The 17,370-nt window shown below is 38.6% G+C and overlaps 1 protein-coding gene across 5 annotated transcripts in view; it reads left to right on the top strand.

The window, feature by feature from the left end:
• Positions 1–11,828: 11,828 nt before the first annotated feature.
• The window catches only part of GRM5 (glutamate metabotropic receptor 5), a 515,185-nt gene continuing 509,643 nt past the window's right edge, over positions 11,829–17,370 (top strand). For 4 of the 5 annotated variants that reach the window (XM_066370497.1, XM_066370481.1, XM_066370490.1 and 1 more), the window contains exon 1: positions 13,981–14,105. The gene's annotated coding sequence lies outside the window, so the exon portion shown is untranslated. Of the gene's footprint in view, positions 11,954–13,980; positions 14,106–17,370 lie in introns of those variants that run through there. The other variant, XM_066370471.1, reaches the window with a different exon arrangement.

Raw genomic sequence — 17,370 nt, 5'->3', positions numbered from 1 at the left:
CTACAAATCTTAGTATTAATTTTAGTTTCTTTTTCTTTCTCATAAACTCATGGTTTATCAAAGCAAATAAAAGGCAACTTTAGGTCCTGGCTGGTGGCTCAATGGATAGAACATTGCCCAGGGTATGGACATCCCAGGTTCAACTCCTGGTCAGGTCATATAGGAGAAGTGATCATGTGCTTCTACCTTCCTCTCTGTCCTTCTCCTCTCCCTCTTTCCCTCCTGCAGCCAGTGGCTTGATTGGTTTGAGCATCTCCTGGGTTCTGAGGATAGTTCGATTGGTCCCAAAACATCAACCTCAGGCACTAAAAATAGCTCAGTACTTTGAGTATCGGGCCCAGCCAGAGTTGGTGGGTGGATCCCAGTCAGGTACATGCAGAGTCTGCCTCACTATCTCCCTGCCTCTCATCTAAAAAAAGACAACTTTAAAAGTGTCAACTCATGTATTTATTTAATGAAAATTTGTTAAGCTACAAAAATGTAACCAATAAGTTCTAATCAGGATGATGGTATGATAGTAAAAAGAAAATGAGCATATGATCAAAATTTTATAAAAATAACATTACATGATTCAAAAAATAAAGTTAATAACTATTTAATGTGGACATGTGTTTGTAGAAATTCGTACAACTTTGGGAACAAAATATGAGATCTAAGAAATACTTCAGAGTAGAGAAGTAGTCAGATGATGTGAGGTGGAGCTATCAAGGTTATATAAGGAAGTCCTTAGTTTTTCCTATTATCCACTCAATGCATTATTTACTTGTTTCTGACTGGAAATTAATTATTTATAATAAAATATATAAGATGATCAAATAAAAAAGAATCAAATTAAATTTTGTACTAACAAGTATGGATCTGACAAAATTGAGAGCTTAAATTAAGATAGAACCTGTTTATAGTAGAACATGCCAACATTTCTAGGGAATTTTCTTAATTGTATTGTGCATATTATTTGATGCAGGAGAGCCATATTTAGAATGTTTTGAATTAAAAAATCAGCTACAGGTTATTAACTTAATCCCCTGAAGCACAGCTTATGCCTCCAATATAGTTCTGTTTTCTCATAGCTCTTTATTGGTGTTACAGATCCCTGTTTCCATGGAAGAAAGAAATCTGAGTTTATATGCATTTAATAAGAGAAATAAACATGAGGCACTTCTACTCATCTATTTGTCTATCTATCATTAATCTAAAAATTTAACATGTAGTACTCAATACCTTTTGTTTACTTCTCTTTCCTCCTATTTATTGAGATAATAATTTATTATCTAAGCTAAAGTCATTTAAATTAAAGGCAATCTTTCTTGGGGTTTCAGAAATGTAGGAGAGATCCTCATTCTAAGATTCTGAAAATAAGTAATGAGAGAAGATAAATTTTTCTTATTATTTAAAAGACTCATAAAAATAGTCACCATGGAAACCAGACATGAGTCTATGGAACGTCAAGAGATCAGAAGAGAGGTCTTGAGCTGAAACACTGAATCAAATTTGGAATGCTGGCATAGATTTTAACCCTCATTGGAGGATAATTTCTTCATAAATTATGTGATTTATTTTAGATAACTTAGTCTTGGGATTTGACAATTTTTGCAAAATTCTCCCCTGTGCTATTTTCTTTTTTTTCTCCTTCCCTTATTCCCTTTCTTTCATGCTTTTTTCTCTCTCCCTATTTTTCTTTCTTTTTTCATTTGTTTCTTTTTCTGTTCTTTCTTTCTTTCTTTCTTTCTTCTTTCCTTTCTTTCTTTCTTTCTTTCTTTCTTTCTTTCTTTCTTTCTTTCTTTCTTTCTTCATCTTCTTCATTTTTTGAGTGAAGATCTATGGTAGGACATATGAAAAAACGAAGATGGGAGAAAACTCCTTTGGCTTTTCCATACTTATATTGCTTTTTTTTTAGTATATTACTAAAAATTGAGGAAAATATTACAACATATTAAAATATATAATGAGAGCAATAATTAAAAAATAGATAATCTAAGCTCTGGCCGGTTGGCTCAGCAGTAGAGCATCGGCCTGGCATGCGGGGGACCCGGGTTCGATTCCTGGCCAGGGCACATAGGAGAAGCGCCCATTTGCTTCTCCACCCCCCCCTCCTCTCTGTCTCTCTCTTCCCCTCCCTCAGCCAAGGCTCCATTGGAGCAAAGATGGCCCAGGCACTGGGGATGGCTCCTTGGCCTCTGCCCCAGGCGCTAGAGTGGCTCTGGTCCCGGCAGAGCAACCTCCCGGAGGGGCAGAGCATCGCCCCCTGGTGGGCAGAGCATCGCCCCTGGTGGGTGTGCCAGGTGGATCCCGGTCGGGCGCATGTGGGAGTCTGTCTGACTGTCTCTCCCCATTTCCAGCTTCAGAAAAATTCAAAAAAAAAAAAAAAAGATAATCTAAATATTCTAATTAACTGTATATTCTAGCTAGTTTAGAGAGTGAACTCATAATTTTTTTTAAAAAATTTTGAGGATCTCCTTAGATAATTACATACAAATAAAATAGAATGATATGTCATGAAAAAAATAATAGTCATATATTTACAAATACAGAAAATTATTTAGAAAACAAGTTAACGTAAAGCAATAAGAATACAATTTATATTGGTGTACAATATAAAGGCTTCTAGACTTTCGGAACCTTGATGTTATTGCAGTTTGTAACCTCTGTACTCAGTGTAAGGTCTGACATGTAACAGTTGCTCAATTATTATTTGCCTAAAATGTCTATAAAGCCCCTGAGTAGGTTGCTCAGTTAAATAGAACTTCATTCTGATATGCCAAGGTTGCAGGTTTAATGCCTAGTCAGGACACACATAAGAATCAACCAATGAAGGCATAAATAAGTGGAACAAGAAGTTGATAGTTCTCTCTCTCCTTTCCTTTCTCTCTAAAGTCAGTAAATAAAATAGAACATTTAAAAAAATCTATAGACTACACCTTCCCCCCCCACACATACATATATATATATATATATATATATATATATATATATATATATATATAATTTTAAGGAGTTAGAAATATAATGTACAAAAGCAAAAGCTACTTTATTTTAAAGTTATTGGACAATAAAAATAAATGTTTTTATTTCCTTGCTTTAAATAGATCATTGAATTCATTATCTTGCAATATTTTGAACATTGTTATTCTTTCCTGAATATATTTTAATAAAATAAATTGCTAATATACTTATTTTGCTTTTACTTTTTAAAGATATGCAGTGATATTATTGAGATTTATTTAATTGAGATATTATAATAAAATTAATTTATTCCCAAATATATGAATCAAGTATATCAGTATTCAAAATTTGCACAATTATATGTCAAAGGGTAGAGGTATTTACAGAGATAAGAGGCATCATGAAGTAATGGAAATAGCACAAGTTTGGGAATCAAGGATGTTATATTGCTTTTTGGAGCTGCTAGTTTAAACTGGTTTGATAAGGGCAAGCTACTTTGCCTCTCTCAGTTTTACTGTCTACTTCCCAGAATTGATATGAAGAATATTTGGAGGTATGTGTATTTCTTATATAAAGTGTGCCTTTAAAGTGTTTATAAAGGTGAACACATGAGTTCTTTTTAAAGATTTCCATACTCAGAAGGGGCTAACAAGATATTAATCTCATAGAAGTTAATTACTTTGCTTTGGTCTCAAATTAGGCTCTGCTTAATAACATGGTGCCTCCACTCTTATTTATGATACCATTTATGCCAAGTTAATTTAAAATAAACACAAATGTTTTAAATAGACTGGGCATTGGTTCTGAATATTGGATGCACAATAGAGTCATCTGAGTGACTCTTTAAAAAACTAATTTCCTGGTTTTAAAAGTTCTACTAGATGATTCAAACGTGCAACCCGAGTTCAGAATCCCTAAACTAGAAAGTCTAAAAATCTGAATCCATTTAAGACTGTTTTAGAATCTAGCTTATGAGGATCAGGATTGATTGATAGAATGTATTCCTTAATTTAAGAGATTATTATATGTTTGGTAACCACTGCATGCTAGGTACAATACTATGTACATGGAATCCATAAAATATGATGCCTACTCCTCAAAGTTTGCATTATATCAGAGGAAGTGGAAACCTAAATAAGTATTTACAATTTAATATTATATATCTTATGCTAGGGCCTTTTAGCAAAGTTCTGTGATAGCAAAAAGAAATGGTGGGTACTCCTTCAAGAGGGTTGGGCAGTGTTGCATTGGAATTGATCTGAAAGATGAATATGAATGCATTAGGAAAAGAGGATAAAAATAAAAGCCTTAAAAAAATTTTTTTTACAAAGTCAGAAAAAAAAGACATGGCACGTTAGGGAAAAGCAAGCCAGTAATGAAAAGATTAGAAAAGAGGGTGGAGCCAAACAAGGAAGAGACCCAGGTGCAATACTTCAGAGTGTGAACTCTGTCCTATGAGTATTATAGAAATGAAAGTACACAGCAAGTGAGAGAGAGATTAATAATAAGACCTTCTTTTCTTTTTGAGTGTCCTGAAGATATCCATTCCAAAATAAGATTTAGAAAGCCAAATGTTTCATATTACCTTGGATTATCAGGTTCAATTTAATTATAAGAAGCTTTTTAAGTTGAATGATGACTAGATCTAAGATGCTTACTAAATTGGCTCTGGCTGGATGCTCAGTAGATAAAGCATCATTTCTGCATACTGAGGTCATAGGGTTTGATCCGCAGTCAGGGAACATAGGAGAAGCAATCAATGAGTGCTTAACTAAAAAGTATGGAACAAATAGGTAGAAAACTTAATCTCTCCTCTCTCTCTCTCTCTCCACCCTTATTCCCCCCTCCCTCTCCTTTTCCCTCTCCCTCTCTCCTTTCATCTTGCTTTGTCTCTCAAATCAATGAGAAAATTTTAAAAAACTATAATCCTTAATTATTATATGCAACTAATAGCTATCATTGTATTGTATGATGACTATGTGCAAGGTGCTTTTTTAAGTCCTTGACAGTAATTAACTCCTTGAATGGTAACAAAGACCTTATGAAGTACTTACCATTACTCTCTGTCTACTTTATGGGTAAAGAGATTAAGACATAGAAAGGTTAAATAATTAGTCTATATACAACTAGCAAGAGAGTTAAGTACATGCAAATTGGTGTCAGAGAGGGTGCTCTTATTCATGTGGTATACAACTTTCATCTACCATAATTGTAACTAACAATGTCTTGAATGCTTGCCATGTGCCAAGCTCTATGCTTTACAAGTATAACTTATTTAGTGTTCACAACTAACTTATGAAACTAGTATTTTCTCCATTTTATGGTACGGAAGTTCAGAAACAGAACTAAATGCTTCATCACTTCAACTGTAGAACGTGGGTTCTTGGTCTGTCAGAGTTCTTTGATAGATCCATGTTTCTAGCACAGCTCAACATCCCTGCTAAATCTGGAAGATATGTAAAAATTCAAGCACTTAGTAATATAATAAAAGAGATATCAGTTCATCAATTTTCAAGTTCTGGCATTGTACTGACTACTACATAAATTATTGACTTTCGCTCAATAAACTACTAGAAAAATGAAACATTGGAAAACAACAAAATCTTCTAAATCACTAAAGTGAATGTTCAAGATGATGTTAGATTTCAGGTGGTTGAGTTAAGACTTTACAATTAAATGTATTATAAATAGTTATAATAGCTGTATCAAGAGCATAATTGTCTTTTACATATACAGTGCAAAGTTTCCAGGAGGCCCCAAACTATAATCTAGAGCCTTGAATATTCTAACACACAGGGTGTAAATAAATGGAAATAAAAACAAACTTCTTATTCCCATCATTATCATCTCTAAATATCATGTATTTATTACATTTCAGAAGCTGTACAATTGCTTTGCACTCATAATTGCTTATCTTAGCAGCAACCCACTAGATAGATAACATTTTCAATGTTTTAGAGGAGGAAAATAAGTTTCCAGTCAATATGAAAACAGAATTCAGAGGAACTTTCTTTTGTTATTGATGACCATATTAATCCAATGTCATTATCAAAACTCTTGTCTACACGTGATGTTGTACTAGAATAATATAGCCAGATTGTGAGGGAACACAAGAAAAAAAAAAGAACCATATTTTGTCCACGATCTCTAAAATACTCTTTTAATTTGCAAAGTAGCTTTATATATAACCAAGAAAATTCAGTATTTTCTATTTTCCCATTTCCAGAGAAGGAAATGATGTTTTGAGTTTCCATAGCTTGTCTAAACTCCTTAGCCAAGTAAAAGCAACAGTCAGTTTGAAAATGCCAATCCATTAGACTTGAAGCCCAGTAGGCACTATAATACACTCTTTGGGTTGGGGCTGAAAGTTTAATTGAATTTGGCTGTTCACTCTGGGCTATCAGGGAAGTACTTTGCCTATTGTGATGATGGCATTCAGCAGGACCAAGGATCACAGAGTGAAGATGAGTATCTCTGTGTTTGCCAAATGTTTGCCAAGAGCACTGTTTGGGGAGAGTTTCATCCTGGGAAATACTGATGGAAGTACTTGTAGCTTTCCAAATGCTGAGAGGATAAAGCTCTATAATTATTGTATTTTATGCAGTATCATGACAAATTAAAGACTTCCCAGGGCCATATTCTTAATCTGTTCTGCCTGGATAATAGAAAGATAAGTGACACTAGACCCATAAATAACCGCACTGAGTTAAATTTTCATGTTATGCCTAGAACTTAGATTGGAGTTTTATACAAAACCATGCAATATGAAAAACGTTTCTATTTTTGCTGTAAAGTTCTTGTTAAAGATTTGAATTTTTAAGGGCCATTTATAAATGTTTCTATGCAATGCTATTAGCATTTGTTAACAGTAGCAACAACAAAATTTTTTTTCTAAGACTGGACTCCTTTTCTTGTATTAATGACAATTAGGTAAGACATTTTCTCTCATAAGTAAATGCTTTCTGGTAGACCACAGATAGAACATTAGTCAAAATAACTTGCAGGTTCATCACCTCTTTCTGCATGATTTTTATTTTCTATTTCAGTTATATATATATATATATATATAATTGAATATATATCATATATATATTTACATTTAGAAAGGCAGGTTGAATTTATTAAATAAAATCAGATAAAGTAACAAACCTCTATTTTGCAATTAAGCGAACTGAGATACAGTGAAAGTTTTCCAAGCTCTGCTTCATTGGCACCAATATCTTTTCAATTTCTAAAAAGGCAAATATTCTCCTGCCTCAGAAGTCCAAGATGTTGTTCCCTATGCCTGTAAAACCCTTCCTTCTCTTCCCTCCCTCTGGGTAATCACCCCTTCCCACCCCCAAGCCACACCACACAAACACACACACAGCATTCTTTTACATACATGACTCTTTTGGATCTTTACCAAATATTACTGTCTCAGAAAGGTTCAGTGTTTTACTGTCCTATACAAACAAGAAACCCAGCCTCCTTTATTTTAATTTTTATAAAATTAATCTCAATGGGGTGACATTGATCAGTAAGAACATACAGGTTTCAGGTAAACATTTCTATAGCATATGAACTGTTGATTATGTTGTGTACCCATCACCCAAAGTCATTCTAATGCTATGGTATTTTTTCATAAATTACCTGATTCAAGTATAAATTGAAACTCCCACAAGTTGTAGGACATGTTAGTTTGTTTGTGTGCTTCTTAGTTGACTTTATTTCATTCCCTATTGCATCCTCAATACCTAACCATGCTTGGCACATAATAGTTTAATAAATAGCTATTAAATAGCATGATGAATCAACAAACATTTATATACTCATACACACAGACCTAATAACTATTGGTTTTATCAAGTCATTATTTATTTTGTTTACCAGTCTTTGAAGCTTTTGATTAGTAACTGACAAATAAAATGCTTTAATAAGTGAAAAAACTTTCCTTCAGAGAAATAATTTTTAAAAGCCACATACAGTTGTTATTTTATGGATTCTGATAACCAGACAGTTGCAAAACATTCAGTATTGCAATAAGCCATTTGGAGTCTAAAATATGAGTTGGCTAAGTCTAAGAAGCACAAATAGAAAAACAGAATATAGGAGGTGGGTAAGAGTGTCCAGGTTAGAAAACAGTGCTGTCATTCAGTAGTTTTGCAAATCTCCTACAAGCATTCACATGATTTACTGTCAGTCACCCCAACTAGAAACATAAAGGTCAGCATGCATGTAACACATATCCCTCTATTTTTATAAATACTTAAGCATTCAATATTTAAACATATTTTTTGAATAGCTGTTAAGTGCCAGAATTTTCTCCTGAGTATTTGGAACAGATCAGTAAAACAAATGAACAAACAAAGATTCCTTTCCTTAAGTTTACATTCTAACAGTGAGGAGGAGAAGAGACAATCATAACAAATTAATAAATTACATAGTCTATTGGACTGTAGTAAGAGATATTATGAAATTTTCAGGAAAATTCTATTTTTACTTTAACATATTTTTTTGAAAATACAAACAAAAGTAATAATTCATAATTGTACTCTAAAAAATGAATTTTATCCTAGATAAATATATATATATCTCAATAAGTCTGAGTTTAAAAAAAGAGTTTGAAAGAAAGCATCCCCAAAGATAGGAAGGATGGCATAGGAAACTACAGATGGTGCAAATGAGTGAAAGAATGGGCTGATGGCAAAATACATATTAATATTTATCTATGAATTTAGGGCGACAGATCAGGTGGTGGCCAACCCTCACAATAGCGCCAGATATAAACCTTGACAGGGCTATTTACCACCACTTTTAGATTTTCTGCCTGCCAAACTCAGGTTGTTACAGTATTGGGTAAAGGGGATCAAGGGTACTGAGATCCTGAGGTATAATAGTTTACAGTATGGTAGTCTGAGAAGGACTTATTAGGGAGGTAAAATTTTAACAAAGATTTGAAAAAGAGGCATTAGCCCAAGGATGACCTGGGAAAAGAACAGTCCATGCAGAAGAAAGAACTAATGCAAAGACCATGAGAGTAAAGCATGTCAGTCATGTTTAAGATATAGCAAGAGAGTTCTGGTGTTTGGAATAGAGGAGCAAAGGGAAGAGTACTAGGAAATGATGTCAGAAAGGTAATGGAGTGGAGACAGACCAGGTGGAGTGATATTAAAGACTTGAGCTTTGACTCTGAGTAAAATGGAAAGTTACTGGAGTGTTTTGATTTAAGTTAAGTTCTTAGGAAGAACAATTTGCTGCTGTGTTGCATATAGCCTGTAGAGCAAAGTGAAGAAGCTGAAAGACTTGGTGGAAGCTATTTCTGTAACCAGGTAAAAGATGGTGAAGTTTGATTTAACATGGTTTCTGTGAAGGTGGTTAAAAGCAGTAGGTTTCTGGATATATTTATATTTTGAGGGTAGAACCAAGAAGACTTCCTGATAAATTGTCACATGTAGGAGAAAGAGAGGGATCAAGGAGGGTTCCAAGTTTTAAAATTAATCAATTATAAGTATAAATAACTTTTTTTATCCTATACAAGAATTACAATATTTTGATTATTATAATATTCTGCTCATCCCAAGGCAGAAGTCATGCCCTTGAGCAATATACAGTCAGAACTTACTTTGGGAACGTAATTGTTTCTATGATCCTTTTAATTTTATTTATTTCAGCACTTTACAATTATGAGATAAAGCTATACTGTAAAATGTCACTGAACAAGTCAAGATTATATAATCTTGTTTTCCTTCTCATCTGAAAATATCACAGTTGTTCACCATGAGAAATGTTCTTCCCATTTGAGCTTTTATTTATTTATTTTATTTAGCATTTATTTATTTGTTTGTTTGTTTATGTACTTTCTTATTATTAAGTGAGAGGCATGGAGGTAGACAGACAGACTCCCACATGCATCCCAACTGAAATCCACCTGGAAAGCCCCCTACAGGGGATGCTGTGCCCATCTGGGGCCACTGCTCTCTTGCTAGGCAACCAAGCTATTTTAGTGCCTTAGGAGAGGCTATAGAGCCATCCTTAGCACCTGAGGCCAACTTGCTTAAACCTTTTGAGGCATGCCTTTGGGAGGGGAAGAGAGAGAGAGACAGAGAAAGGGGAGGGGTGGAGAAACAGATGGTGGCTTCTCCTGTGTGCCTGACCAGGAATCGAACCCAGGACTTCCACATACTGGGCTCAGGCTCTACCACTGAGCCAACTGGACAGGGCCAGCCTTTTTAGCTTTTAGAGAATAGGAAGTAAATATATCTTGGTAAACAGTTTATTATTATCTTTATGAAGTGCTTTAGCATTTCTTTCATGCTTTGACATGTTTTATCTTATCCCATCCTATCCATAACCCTTGGAGACAGCAGGGAAGAAAACATGTGTAAGAAATTGAAGACTTGAAGTGACTGAGTGGCCACCATGAGAACCCCTTCTTACCTAAGCTCAGCCCACTCCCTTGTGGACTTTAGCCAGTTCCAACTGATGAAGAAGAATGGAGAACTTGGTGTGTTCTGCAATAACTCAAAACTAAGTGGCCAACACAAGGCTCCAGTCTATGACCTGTCTTCACTGCCAATGCCCTATCCAATTGGGCTAACAAACCATTTTATACATCAGACTTAATTACATTTCTATAATCATCTTGTCATTAATTATTCTTTATTTTCCTCAGAATTTTCACTATTTTTTGTAATTTTTCATCTATGCCATATTTTCTCATCATTATTATTCAGGAAGATGAACTTCAGCTTTGCTGGCCTTGCTACAAAGTACTAAAGCTGGCTTTGTGGATTGCAATCAAAGAATCTCAAAAATTAATGCCATCATCAGAGTACACATGAAAATGGGGAGAAAAACGATGCCATTGTAATGATTAACAAGGTGTGGTAGACACATATCTTTTTCTTTTTCTTGTTGAATCCTGAAGCTATCAAGGAACAACTTGCCTTGTTTTCAAGGGTCTGGTGGGAAATCTCCATTAGTGATGTTTGCATCAGGACCAGCCCCCTCAGATTTAGTGTCTGCATCTTTTAATCTTCCATCCAACTGCTGCAACACCTGGCTTCCAAAATTCAGCCAGGGAAATATAATGGGCATTATAATAATCATATTGCCGCAATGGCTTTCTTTTTAAAAATTAAGCCATGAAAATAATTTATGCCAATCTCTTTCCGAGGAAGAAATGAAGTGTTTTTGGAATTTAAAGATAAACTCGTGTGTGTGTGTGTGTGTGTGTGTGTGTGTGTGTGTGTGTGTGTGTGTGTGTTCTACAATCTTGGTGAGTTATAGGGGTGGTGGGAGAAGGGATGCAAAGTCATTTAAGGAAGTAAAAGATATTTAACTGCTTTGGAGGAAGAAATGTTAATGGATGTAGAAAGAATCGTTTGTAAGAAGTGCAGACATGCAAAATGGCAATATTAATAAGTAATGCCGTTAAAGAGACCGGTCTTTCTAACCACTCATACTTCTGAATCTGGGTTTTCCGGAATTCCTGATTTTCTCTACCCTCCAGCAGTGACGCCCCTTTTCCCAAACATTGTCAGGGGTTTAAGTGCCATCGTCAGAAAGAAGCTTATTATCTACCTGCTCCCCCAGCTTTTCTCTGAGTGACACATCACCCACGCCTCCCCACACCCCTCTTCTCCCGCGGCTCGGGAGGGAAGCTGAGGAGCTGCAGAGGGAGCCGGAGGCTACCCTCGCCTAAACCCCGAGACTATGAAGCTTCCAGGCACTTGTCACCCACTGAGTCGGTGCCCTGGCAGTTGTAGCGCCCCGCGCCGCGCGCTGCAGGAGTAGGAGCCAGCCCTGAGCTGCGCTTCCAGCTGCGTCTGCCAGAGTGCGGCACGTGCTCCAGCGCTGGCGCGGGAGAGCGAGCGCCACCGCCGCGGGCCGGAGCCGCGCTGCCTGCTGCCACCGCTGCCTCCATCGCCTCCGCTAGCGCTCCAGCTGCAGCCAAGGCCGCTAAACGAGCGCAGGAAGCCCGCGAGGAGCGGCTGGCTGGGGGCGCCAGGCTCAGGGCGCGCATCTGGTAAGCACAGCGCGTTTTTCTTTCTTTCAGCTCCAGAGTCACCACGGATGTAGGATGCCGCCGGAGCCCCTCCCCCAGCACCGGGCTGGAAAGCATTCAGGCAAGGGGCGGGAGCTTGGGCAAAGGGACTCAGGAGGGCAGGTGGTGGGCAGGTGGAGAACTGGCGGAGCCAGGGACGCTACGAGGTCCTGCAAGTTTAGAAAAGTCACCCTGCAAGGACGTGTGCTGTATGAATCAGACATGAATTGCTAGTCAGGAGCCCAAGCTATCGTGGCGTCGCCCAGTGAGAGGTTTATGAAGATCATTTTGCTTATATTTGCATAAGTGAGAGATTTAAGTGGTCTTGTTTTCATAGAAAACGAACTAAAAAATATCAGAGCGAAAAAAATAGAGATCTGAACCAAAGGAGGCGTTTGGACATGTCTCTCTCTTTCATACCGATGCATGTGCACAAAGGGGCGCCTTTATTAAGAGAGGAGAGCTTTTCTACCTTTGAGGCCATTAGGTGATTGGGGGGGCTATAAAAGCATTTGCTGTTGTTTCGACCTGAAAAGAGGCAGCAAAAAAGGGAGCTTTTTGGGTATGAATGCCAGTGTTCCATTTATAATATGACACTTCCATGACTACACTACTGGGAAAAAGAGATTTTCTAGAACAAGGTGCCATTTTAAGGGGGTACACATGCAACTCTGGACCTATAATCTCAAGTTCATGTACTTTAAGCAATGCTAGAGAGACATCCTTACTCTAGATTCCTTTATAGAACTTTGGCAAATGACGGCTTAAGAGAGAGGGATGTGGGGGGAGAGAGGGAAGAGGAGGGAGCTGAATAGGACTGAATGGGCTGTGTGGGGAGGAAGAAGGAGCAGCAGCCTGGAAGCCAAGTTTGGTCTCACTGTTCATTCAGTTCCACCCTGGGTAGTCTCTGGGTTGGTCCCTAGGGAAATGTGTGACCTTGAACAAGTTCCTTAACCTTTGTGTATTCAGTTTCTTCATCTGCAAGATGTAGAGGTTCTTCTGCATTTTGTGACAGTAGGGTTCCATGCAGTAGGTCTGACCGTGACTATATGGGTTTGAGGATCTCCATACAAGGAAGGAAGAACACCCAGAAAATCTAGATAATAGAAGCTTCAGGGCATTTTCACTCAAAGTATCAAAGGCATTTGCAAGCTCCTAGCTGTTCAGTTGGTGTAATGCATGCTGGGAGGTCTGTAGAAATGGGTGAGCAAAACAATCAGACAAGTAGCTGATAGCAAGGGAGACTGGAGTTTTGAGTGCTGATTGGAGAGGTTCAGACCCATAGAGCCTGAAGTCACATGCTTTTTTAAAGGTAGCAATTAAAGAAGGAGGTTTGGTAGCAAGTTATAAAGTTCTTTAAATTTGAGGGTTTGGGGAATAATTTGGAACTGATTCTAACACATGGAAAATTAATGGCATCCCATTTTAAAGGTTGGGCACTAAGGGTGACAGAAAGAAGGTTTTAGATCGAGATCTGAGAAGACTGTAATCTGGGCAGTGGGGTTAGGAGGGAGAAGGGAATAGATATGCTTCCTAAGACAAGGGTTCCTAGACTCTTAGGCAGCAACTGGCATCTGTCCAGTGTCCTTGACACCTCTGGCACTTGTCTGAAGAGGACACAAGTGCCCCTTCTCCTTCAATGCAAGCTCATTCTTAGAACTTCAGCATCTGCATGGGCCCAGGTGTTGACCTATGAAGGTGCACATGGGAAAACTCAAGTCCTAGGGGTGTCCCCCACAAACCCCCATCATGTGAACATCTGGTGGTGGAGCTGGCTTACCTTATCCAGATTCAACCCAAAGTCTGTGTTCCTAAAGGAACTGACTGTGCCACTTGGTGGCACCAAAAAGTTGCTCTGAGAACTCTCTTCTCTATAAATACAAACTACCACCCCGCCCTCCTCCGCACTCTCCCCTTCCCCCTTTCCCCCTTTCTCAGTAGCAGGGACATTGCTGCACACGCCGCCCTCAGCTCTGCTGTTCTGCACTCAGTGAGCGCAGGCGATGAGCTTAAGATCATCTTGGGGGGACCTGGGACTGGAGAGGCCAGCTCTGCCTCGCTGATCCGCAAGGTCCAACTTTATGGGGGGCAAGCTAGAAGGCATCTCACTGCCCGCTGCGCGGCCAACAGGGGGGTAAGCCTGCTAAGTGTCTGTATGCCCATGAGTCCCGGGGCGGGAAGGATGTACCAGCTATCAGCTTGCTTGGCAGCTCACAGTTTGGTTTGGGGGAGGGTGAAGAGGGTGGGGCAGGGGTGGCCAGAACCTAGAGATTGGTGTCTGCTCCGTTTGCAGGTGGCCATAGTTAAACCTGTTGGGAGAAAAGGTGAGAGCAATAGGTTCAAGGAGGGAACGGCTGCAAGGTTGAAAAAGGGATTGTGTATGCCTTCATATCCGAGTTCCCGCTCCCTAAGGCCAGGTGAGCATGATTAGAATGCAGGCTGAGCTTCACCAAACCACCCGAGGGATCGAAATGGAAAGAAGCGCAGGTAAAGAGGGAAAGGAAAGAGAGTCGCTTCCTAGTAGCTCGTTTGGCCGCCGCGACCCTGGCGCCTGCTGCAGAAGAGCGGGGACAGCGGGTGGTGCTGAAAGCACAGCTCTTTCAAACGGGAGAGCGAGCCTCTTTCTAAACCTCCGCTTACGCCCTCCGCTTTTTCCTCTCCGTGGATGTATTTTTCCCTTCGGACACAAAGCCTGCTGGTTACCCCGGAGCGGCAGCGTGAGCGGCATGGCAAGGAGGGAGCCCAGGCTAGAGCGACTTGGGGAAAGAACTCAGGGCAGGCCCGCAAGCTAGCCGGTGACCAGAGCCTAACCCTGCACCTGGGACCTCACAAGGGGACATGAAGAGTCTGCCTGAAGGGCTCTTGTAACTAGTGCTGGAATTTTCTATAGCCCCCATTTCCCACCAGAGCAGGTGCTGTGGGGAAAGGAAATTGAGGAGAGATTAACAAGCGCTTGTGTTTATATTTAGGCACACTTTTGGTGCTGCCTCCACTGAACTGTAAGCTTGAGTATCCAGGCAGATAGATTTTCCAACACTTTACTTCCCACTAAGAAACTGACACAGGTCAGTGGGAAAGCAGAGTCCGCTTCCACCTTCTTCATTCTCTACGTGTTGTTTGATTGTTCTGAGTCCATAGAGACTGAGCTAGAGCTAATCCTATCCCTAATATTGGCCACTGGCCATGTGAGGCTGCCAAGGGAGCCTTGTGCTATGTGCAGCCCCTTCACCCAGTGGGAATAAGCCCTATTTTCTGTGGAATCCTCTTTGTCATACAATACTCCAGACATTCTTTTGAGTTTTAAAGTGTTTGGGCAGGCTGCCTCTTGTTAGGTGTGCTTTGTGTTCCTCATGTCCTTCAGATTGTACAGGAATGTTTCTTGTTTAATTTCTCTGTTATATCTATGTAATTACACATTTAAGAATCAATTATGACAATTTCTGTTCCTTATGGATGTGATTTCTGTTTAAAAGGATCTTTGTTTGGGGATTTGAGAATGCTGCTTCCTTGACTCATCAGGTTAATTAATGCACATCCCACAGTCTCCAGCCTTCTCCAGTGAAACCTGTTCAGCACTCCGGACAGATCCTGCAAGGTTTCTTAGGGGAAGAATGTGGCTGGAACACTTTACATATAACCTTTTCTTTGAAGAGAAAAGCTTTCCTAGTTATTTACACTCTGATTGACAAAATTTATAATCTAGGTATTTTTATTGCACCTCCTAGATCTCTGCTATCACATAGCAATATTTTGGCTGCGGGCAATACTCAAAGACAAATCATACTCTTCAGTGTTCATTTATTTAAAAGAACATTGAGATTATTTGAAGAAGAAGGGGGTAATGATTTGAATAATTCAAGTACTTGCTCAGTTCTTCATTTTACTTCCATAGTTAGACACAGGCCTCTACTATCACGTCATAGTACACCTTATTGGCGTAAGGATGAACACCAAGGTGAAAATGGAAAACTTCATTCATGGGTACTGTGTGTAAACAGGACAAAATATACAGACCTTGAAAATATTTGAGCAACTATATACAATTTTAAGTTTTTACTTTATTTATATTGTTATGTTTCAGCCCAATAATTTGTTTCAAACACATTTTTACTTTTGTGGCTAAATGATGTTAACTCTAATTTTTAAATTTTTCTTCAAAGCACATTGAAGATTTTATAGGGGTGTTATTATATTGCCCATTATGGGACTTTCAGAGCATTTTAGAGAGAAAAAAAACTAAATTAATGCCAATAAGGGTAGATGAAATTGCAGATAAAAATATAAGATAAAGTTACTTATGAAAATCATTGTACTTAGTTGAACACCATTTTCTCCCAGCAGTTTCATCCTCATTGGATGAAGAAAGAGACATATCTAATTATTCCTCCTTATATTCTTACCATGTTATTTTGGTAGGTAGACTATAAACTAGCTTCTATTTTATGAATAGATATATGTTGATATACAGTGATATGCTAAAGTTAGTCAGCTTGTTTGGAGTTTTGATACACTGAAGGTGTATTACTAGAAAGCAGAAACATTCTATAATTTAGAAATATATGTTATTTATTTATTTATTTATTTATTTATTTATTTATTTATTTATTTTGTATTTTTCTGAAGCTAGAAACCGGGAGAGACAGTCAGACAGACTCCCGCATGCGCCCGACCGGGATCCACCCAGCTCGCTCACCAGGGGGCGACGCTCTGCCCACCAGGGGGCGTTGCTCTGCCCCTCCTGGGCGTCGCTCTGCCACGACCAGAGCCACTCTAGCGCCTGGGGCAGAGGCCAAGGAGCCATCATCCCCAGCGCCCGGGCCATCTTTGCTCCAATGGAGCCTCGGCTGCGGGACGGGAAGAGAGAGACAGAGAGGAAGGATAGGAGGAGGAGTGAAGAAGCAAGTGGGCGCTTCTCCTGTGTGCCCTGGTTGGGAATCGAACCCGGGACTTCTACACACCAGGCCGACACTCTACCACTGAGCCAACCGGCCAGGGCCAAAATATATGTTATTTTTAATATTTAGAGAAATATTAATCCTAGTCCTGAGGCAACATTTTGTCATCATTTTCATTAATGAGTGGAACTTAGAAAAAAGAATAGAGAAACATCTAAAACAATATTTTTTGTTCATGATATGCTTGTACAACCAAATAAAAAAATTTAAATTTTGATTTTAAAGTTTTAACTATTTGTAAATGAGACAATGTCATCTTGATATTACTTTGTATCAGTTGATTTAAACAGTTCTAAAATATTATGTCATTGTCTTGCTTCTATTTCCTTTAAATTTACTTTAAAAAGGAAAAAAAACTAGATTTAACCAGTTCTAATCTTGTTTTTATAATATATACCTTCAGTCAGAAGGGGAATCAAGCAAAAGTCTTAGAGCAAGCTCTTC

This window comes from Saccopteryx leptura, chromosome 1 (assembly GCF_036850995.1).
Source record: "Saccopteryx leptura isolate mSacLep1 chromosome 1, mSacLep1_pri_phased_curated, whole genome shotgun sequence".
Taxonomy (NCBI): Eukaryota; Metazoa; Chordata; class Mammalia; order Chiroptera; family Emballonuridae; genus Saccopteryx; species Saccopteryx leptura.
The sequence above is the reverse complement of the archived record's forward strand: the minus strand, read 5'-3'. Positions and strand labels throughout refer to the sequence as shown.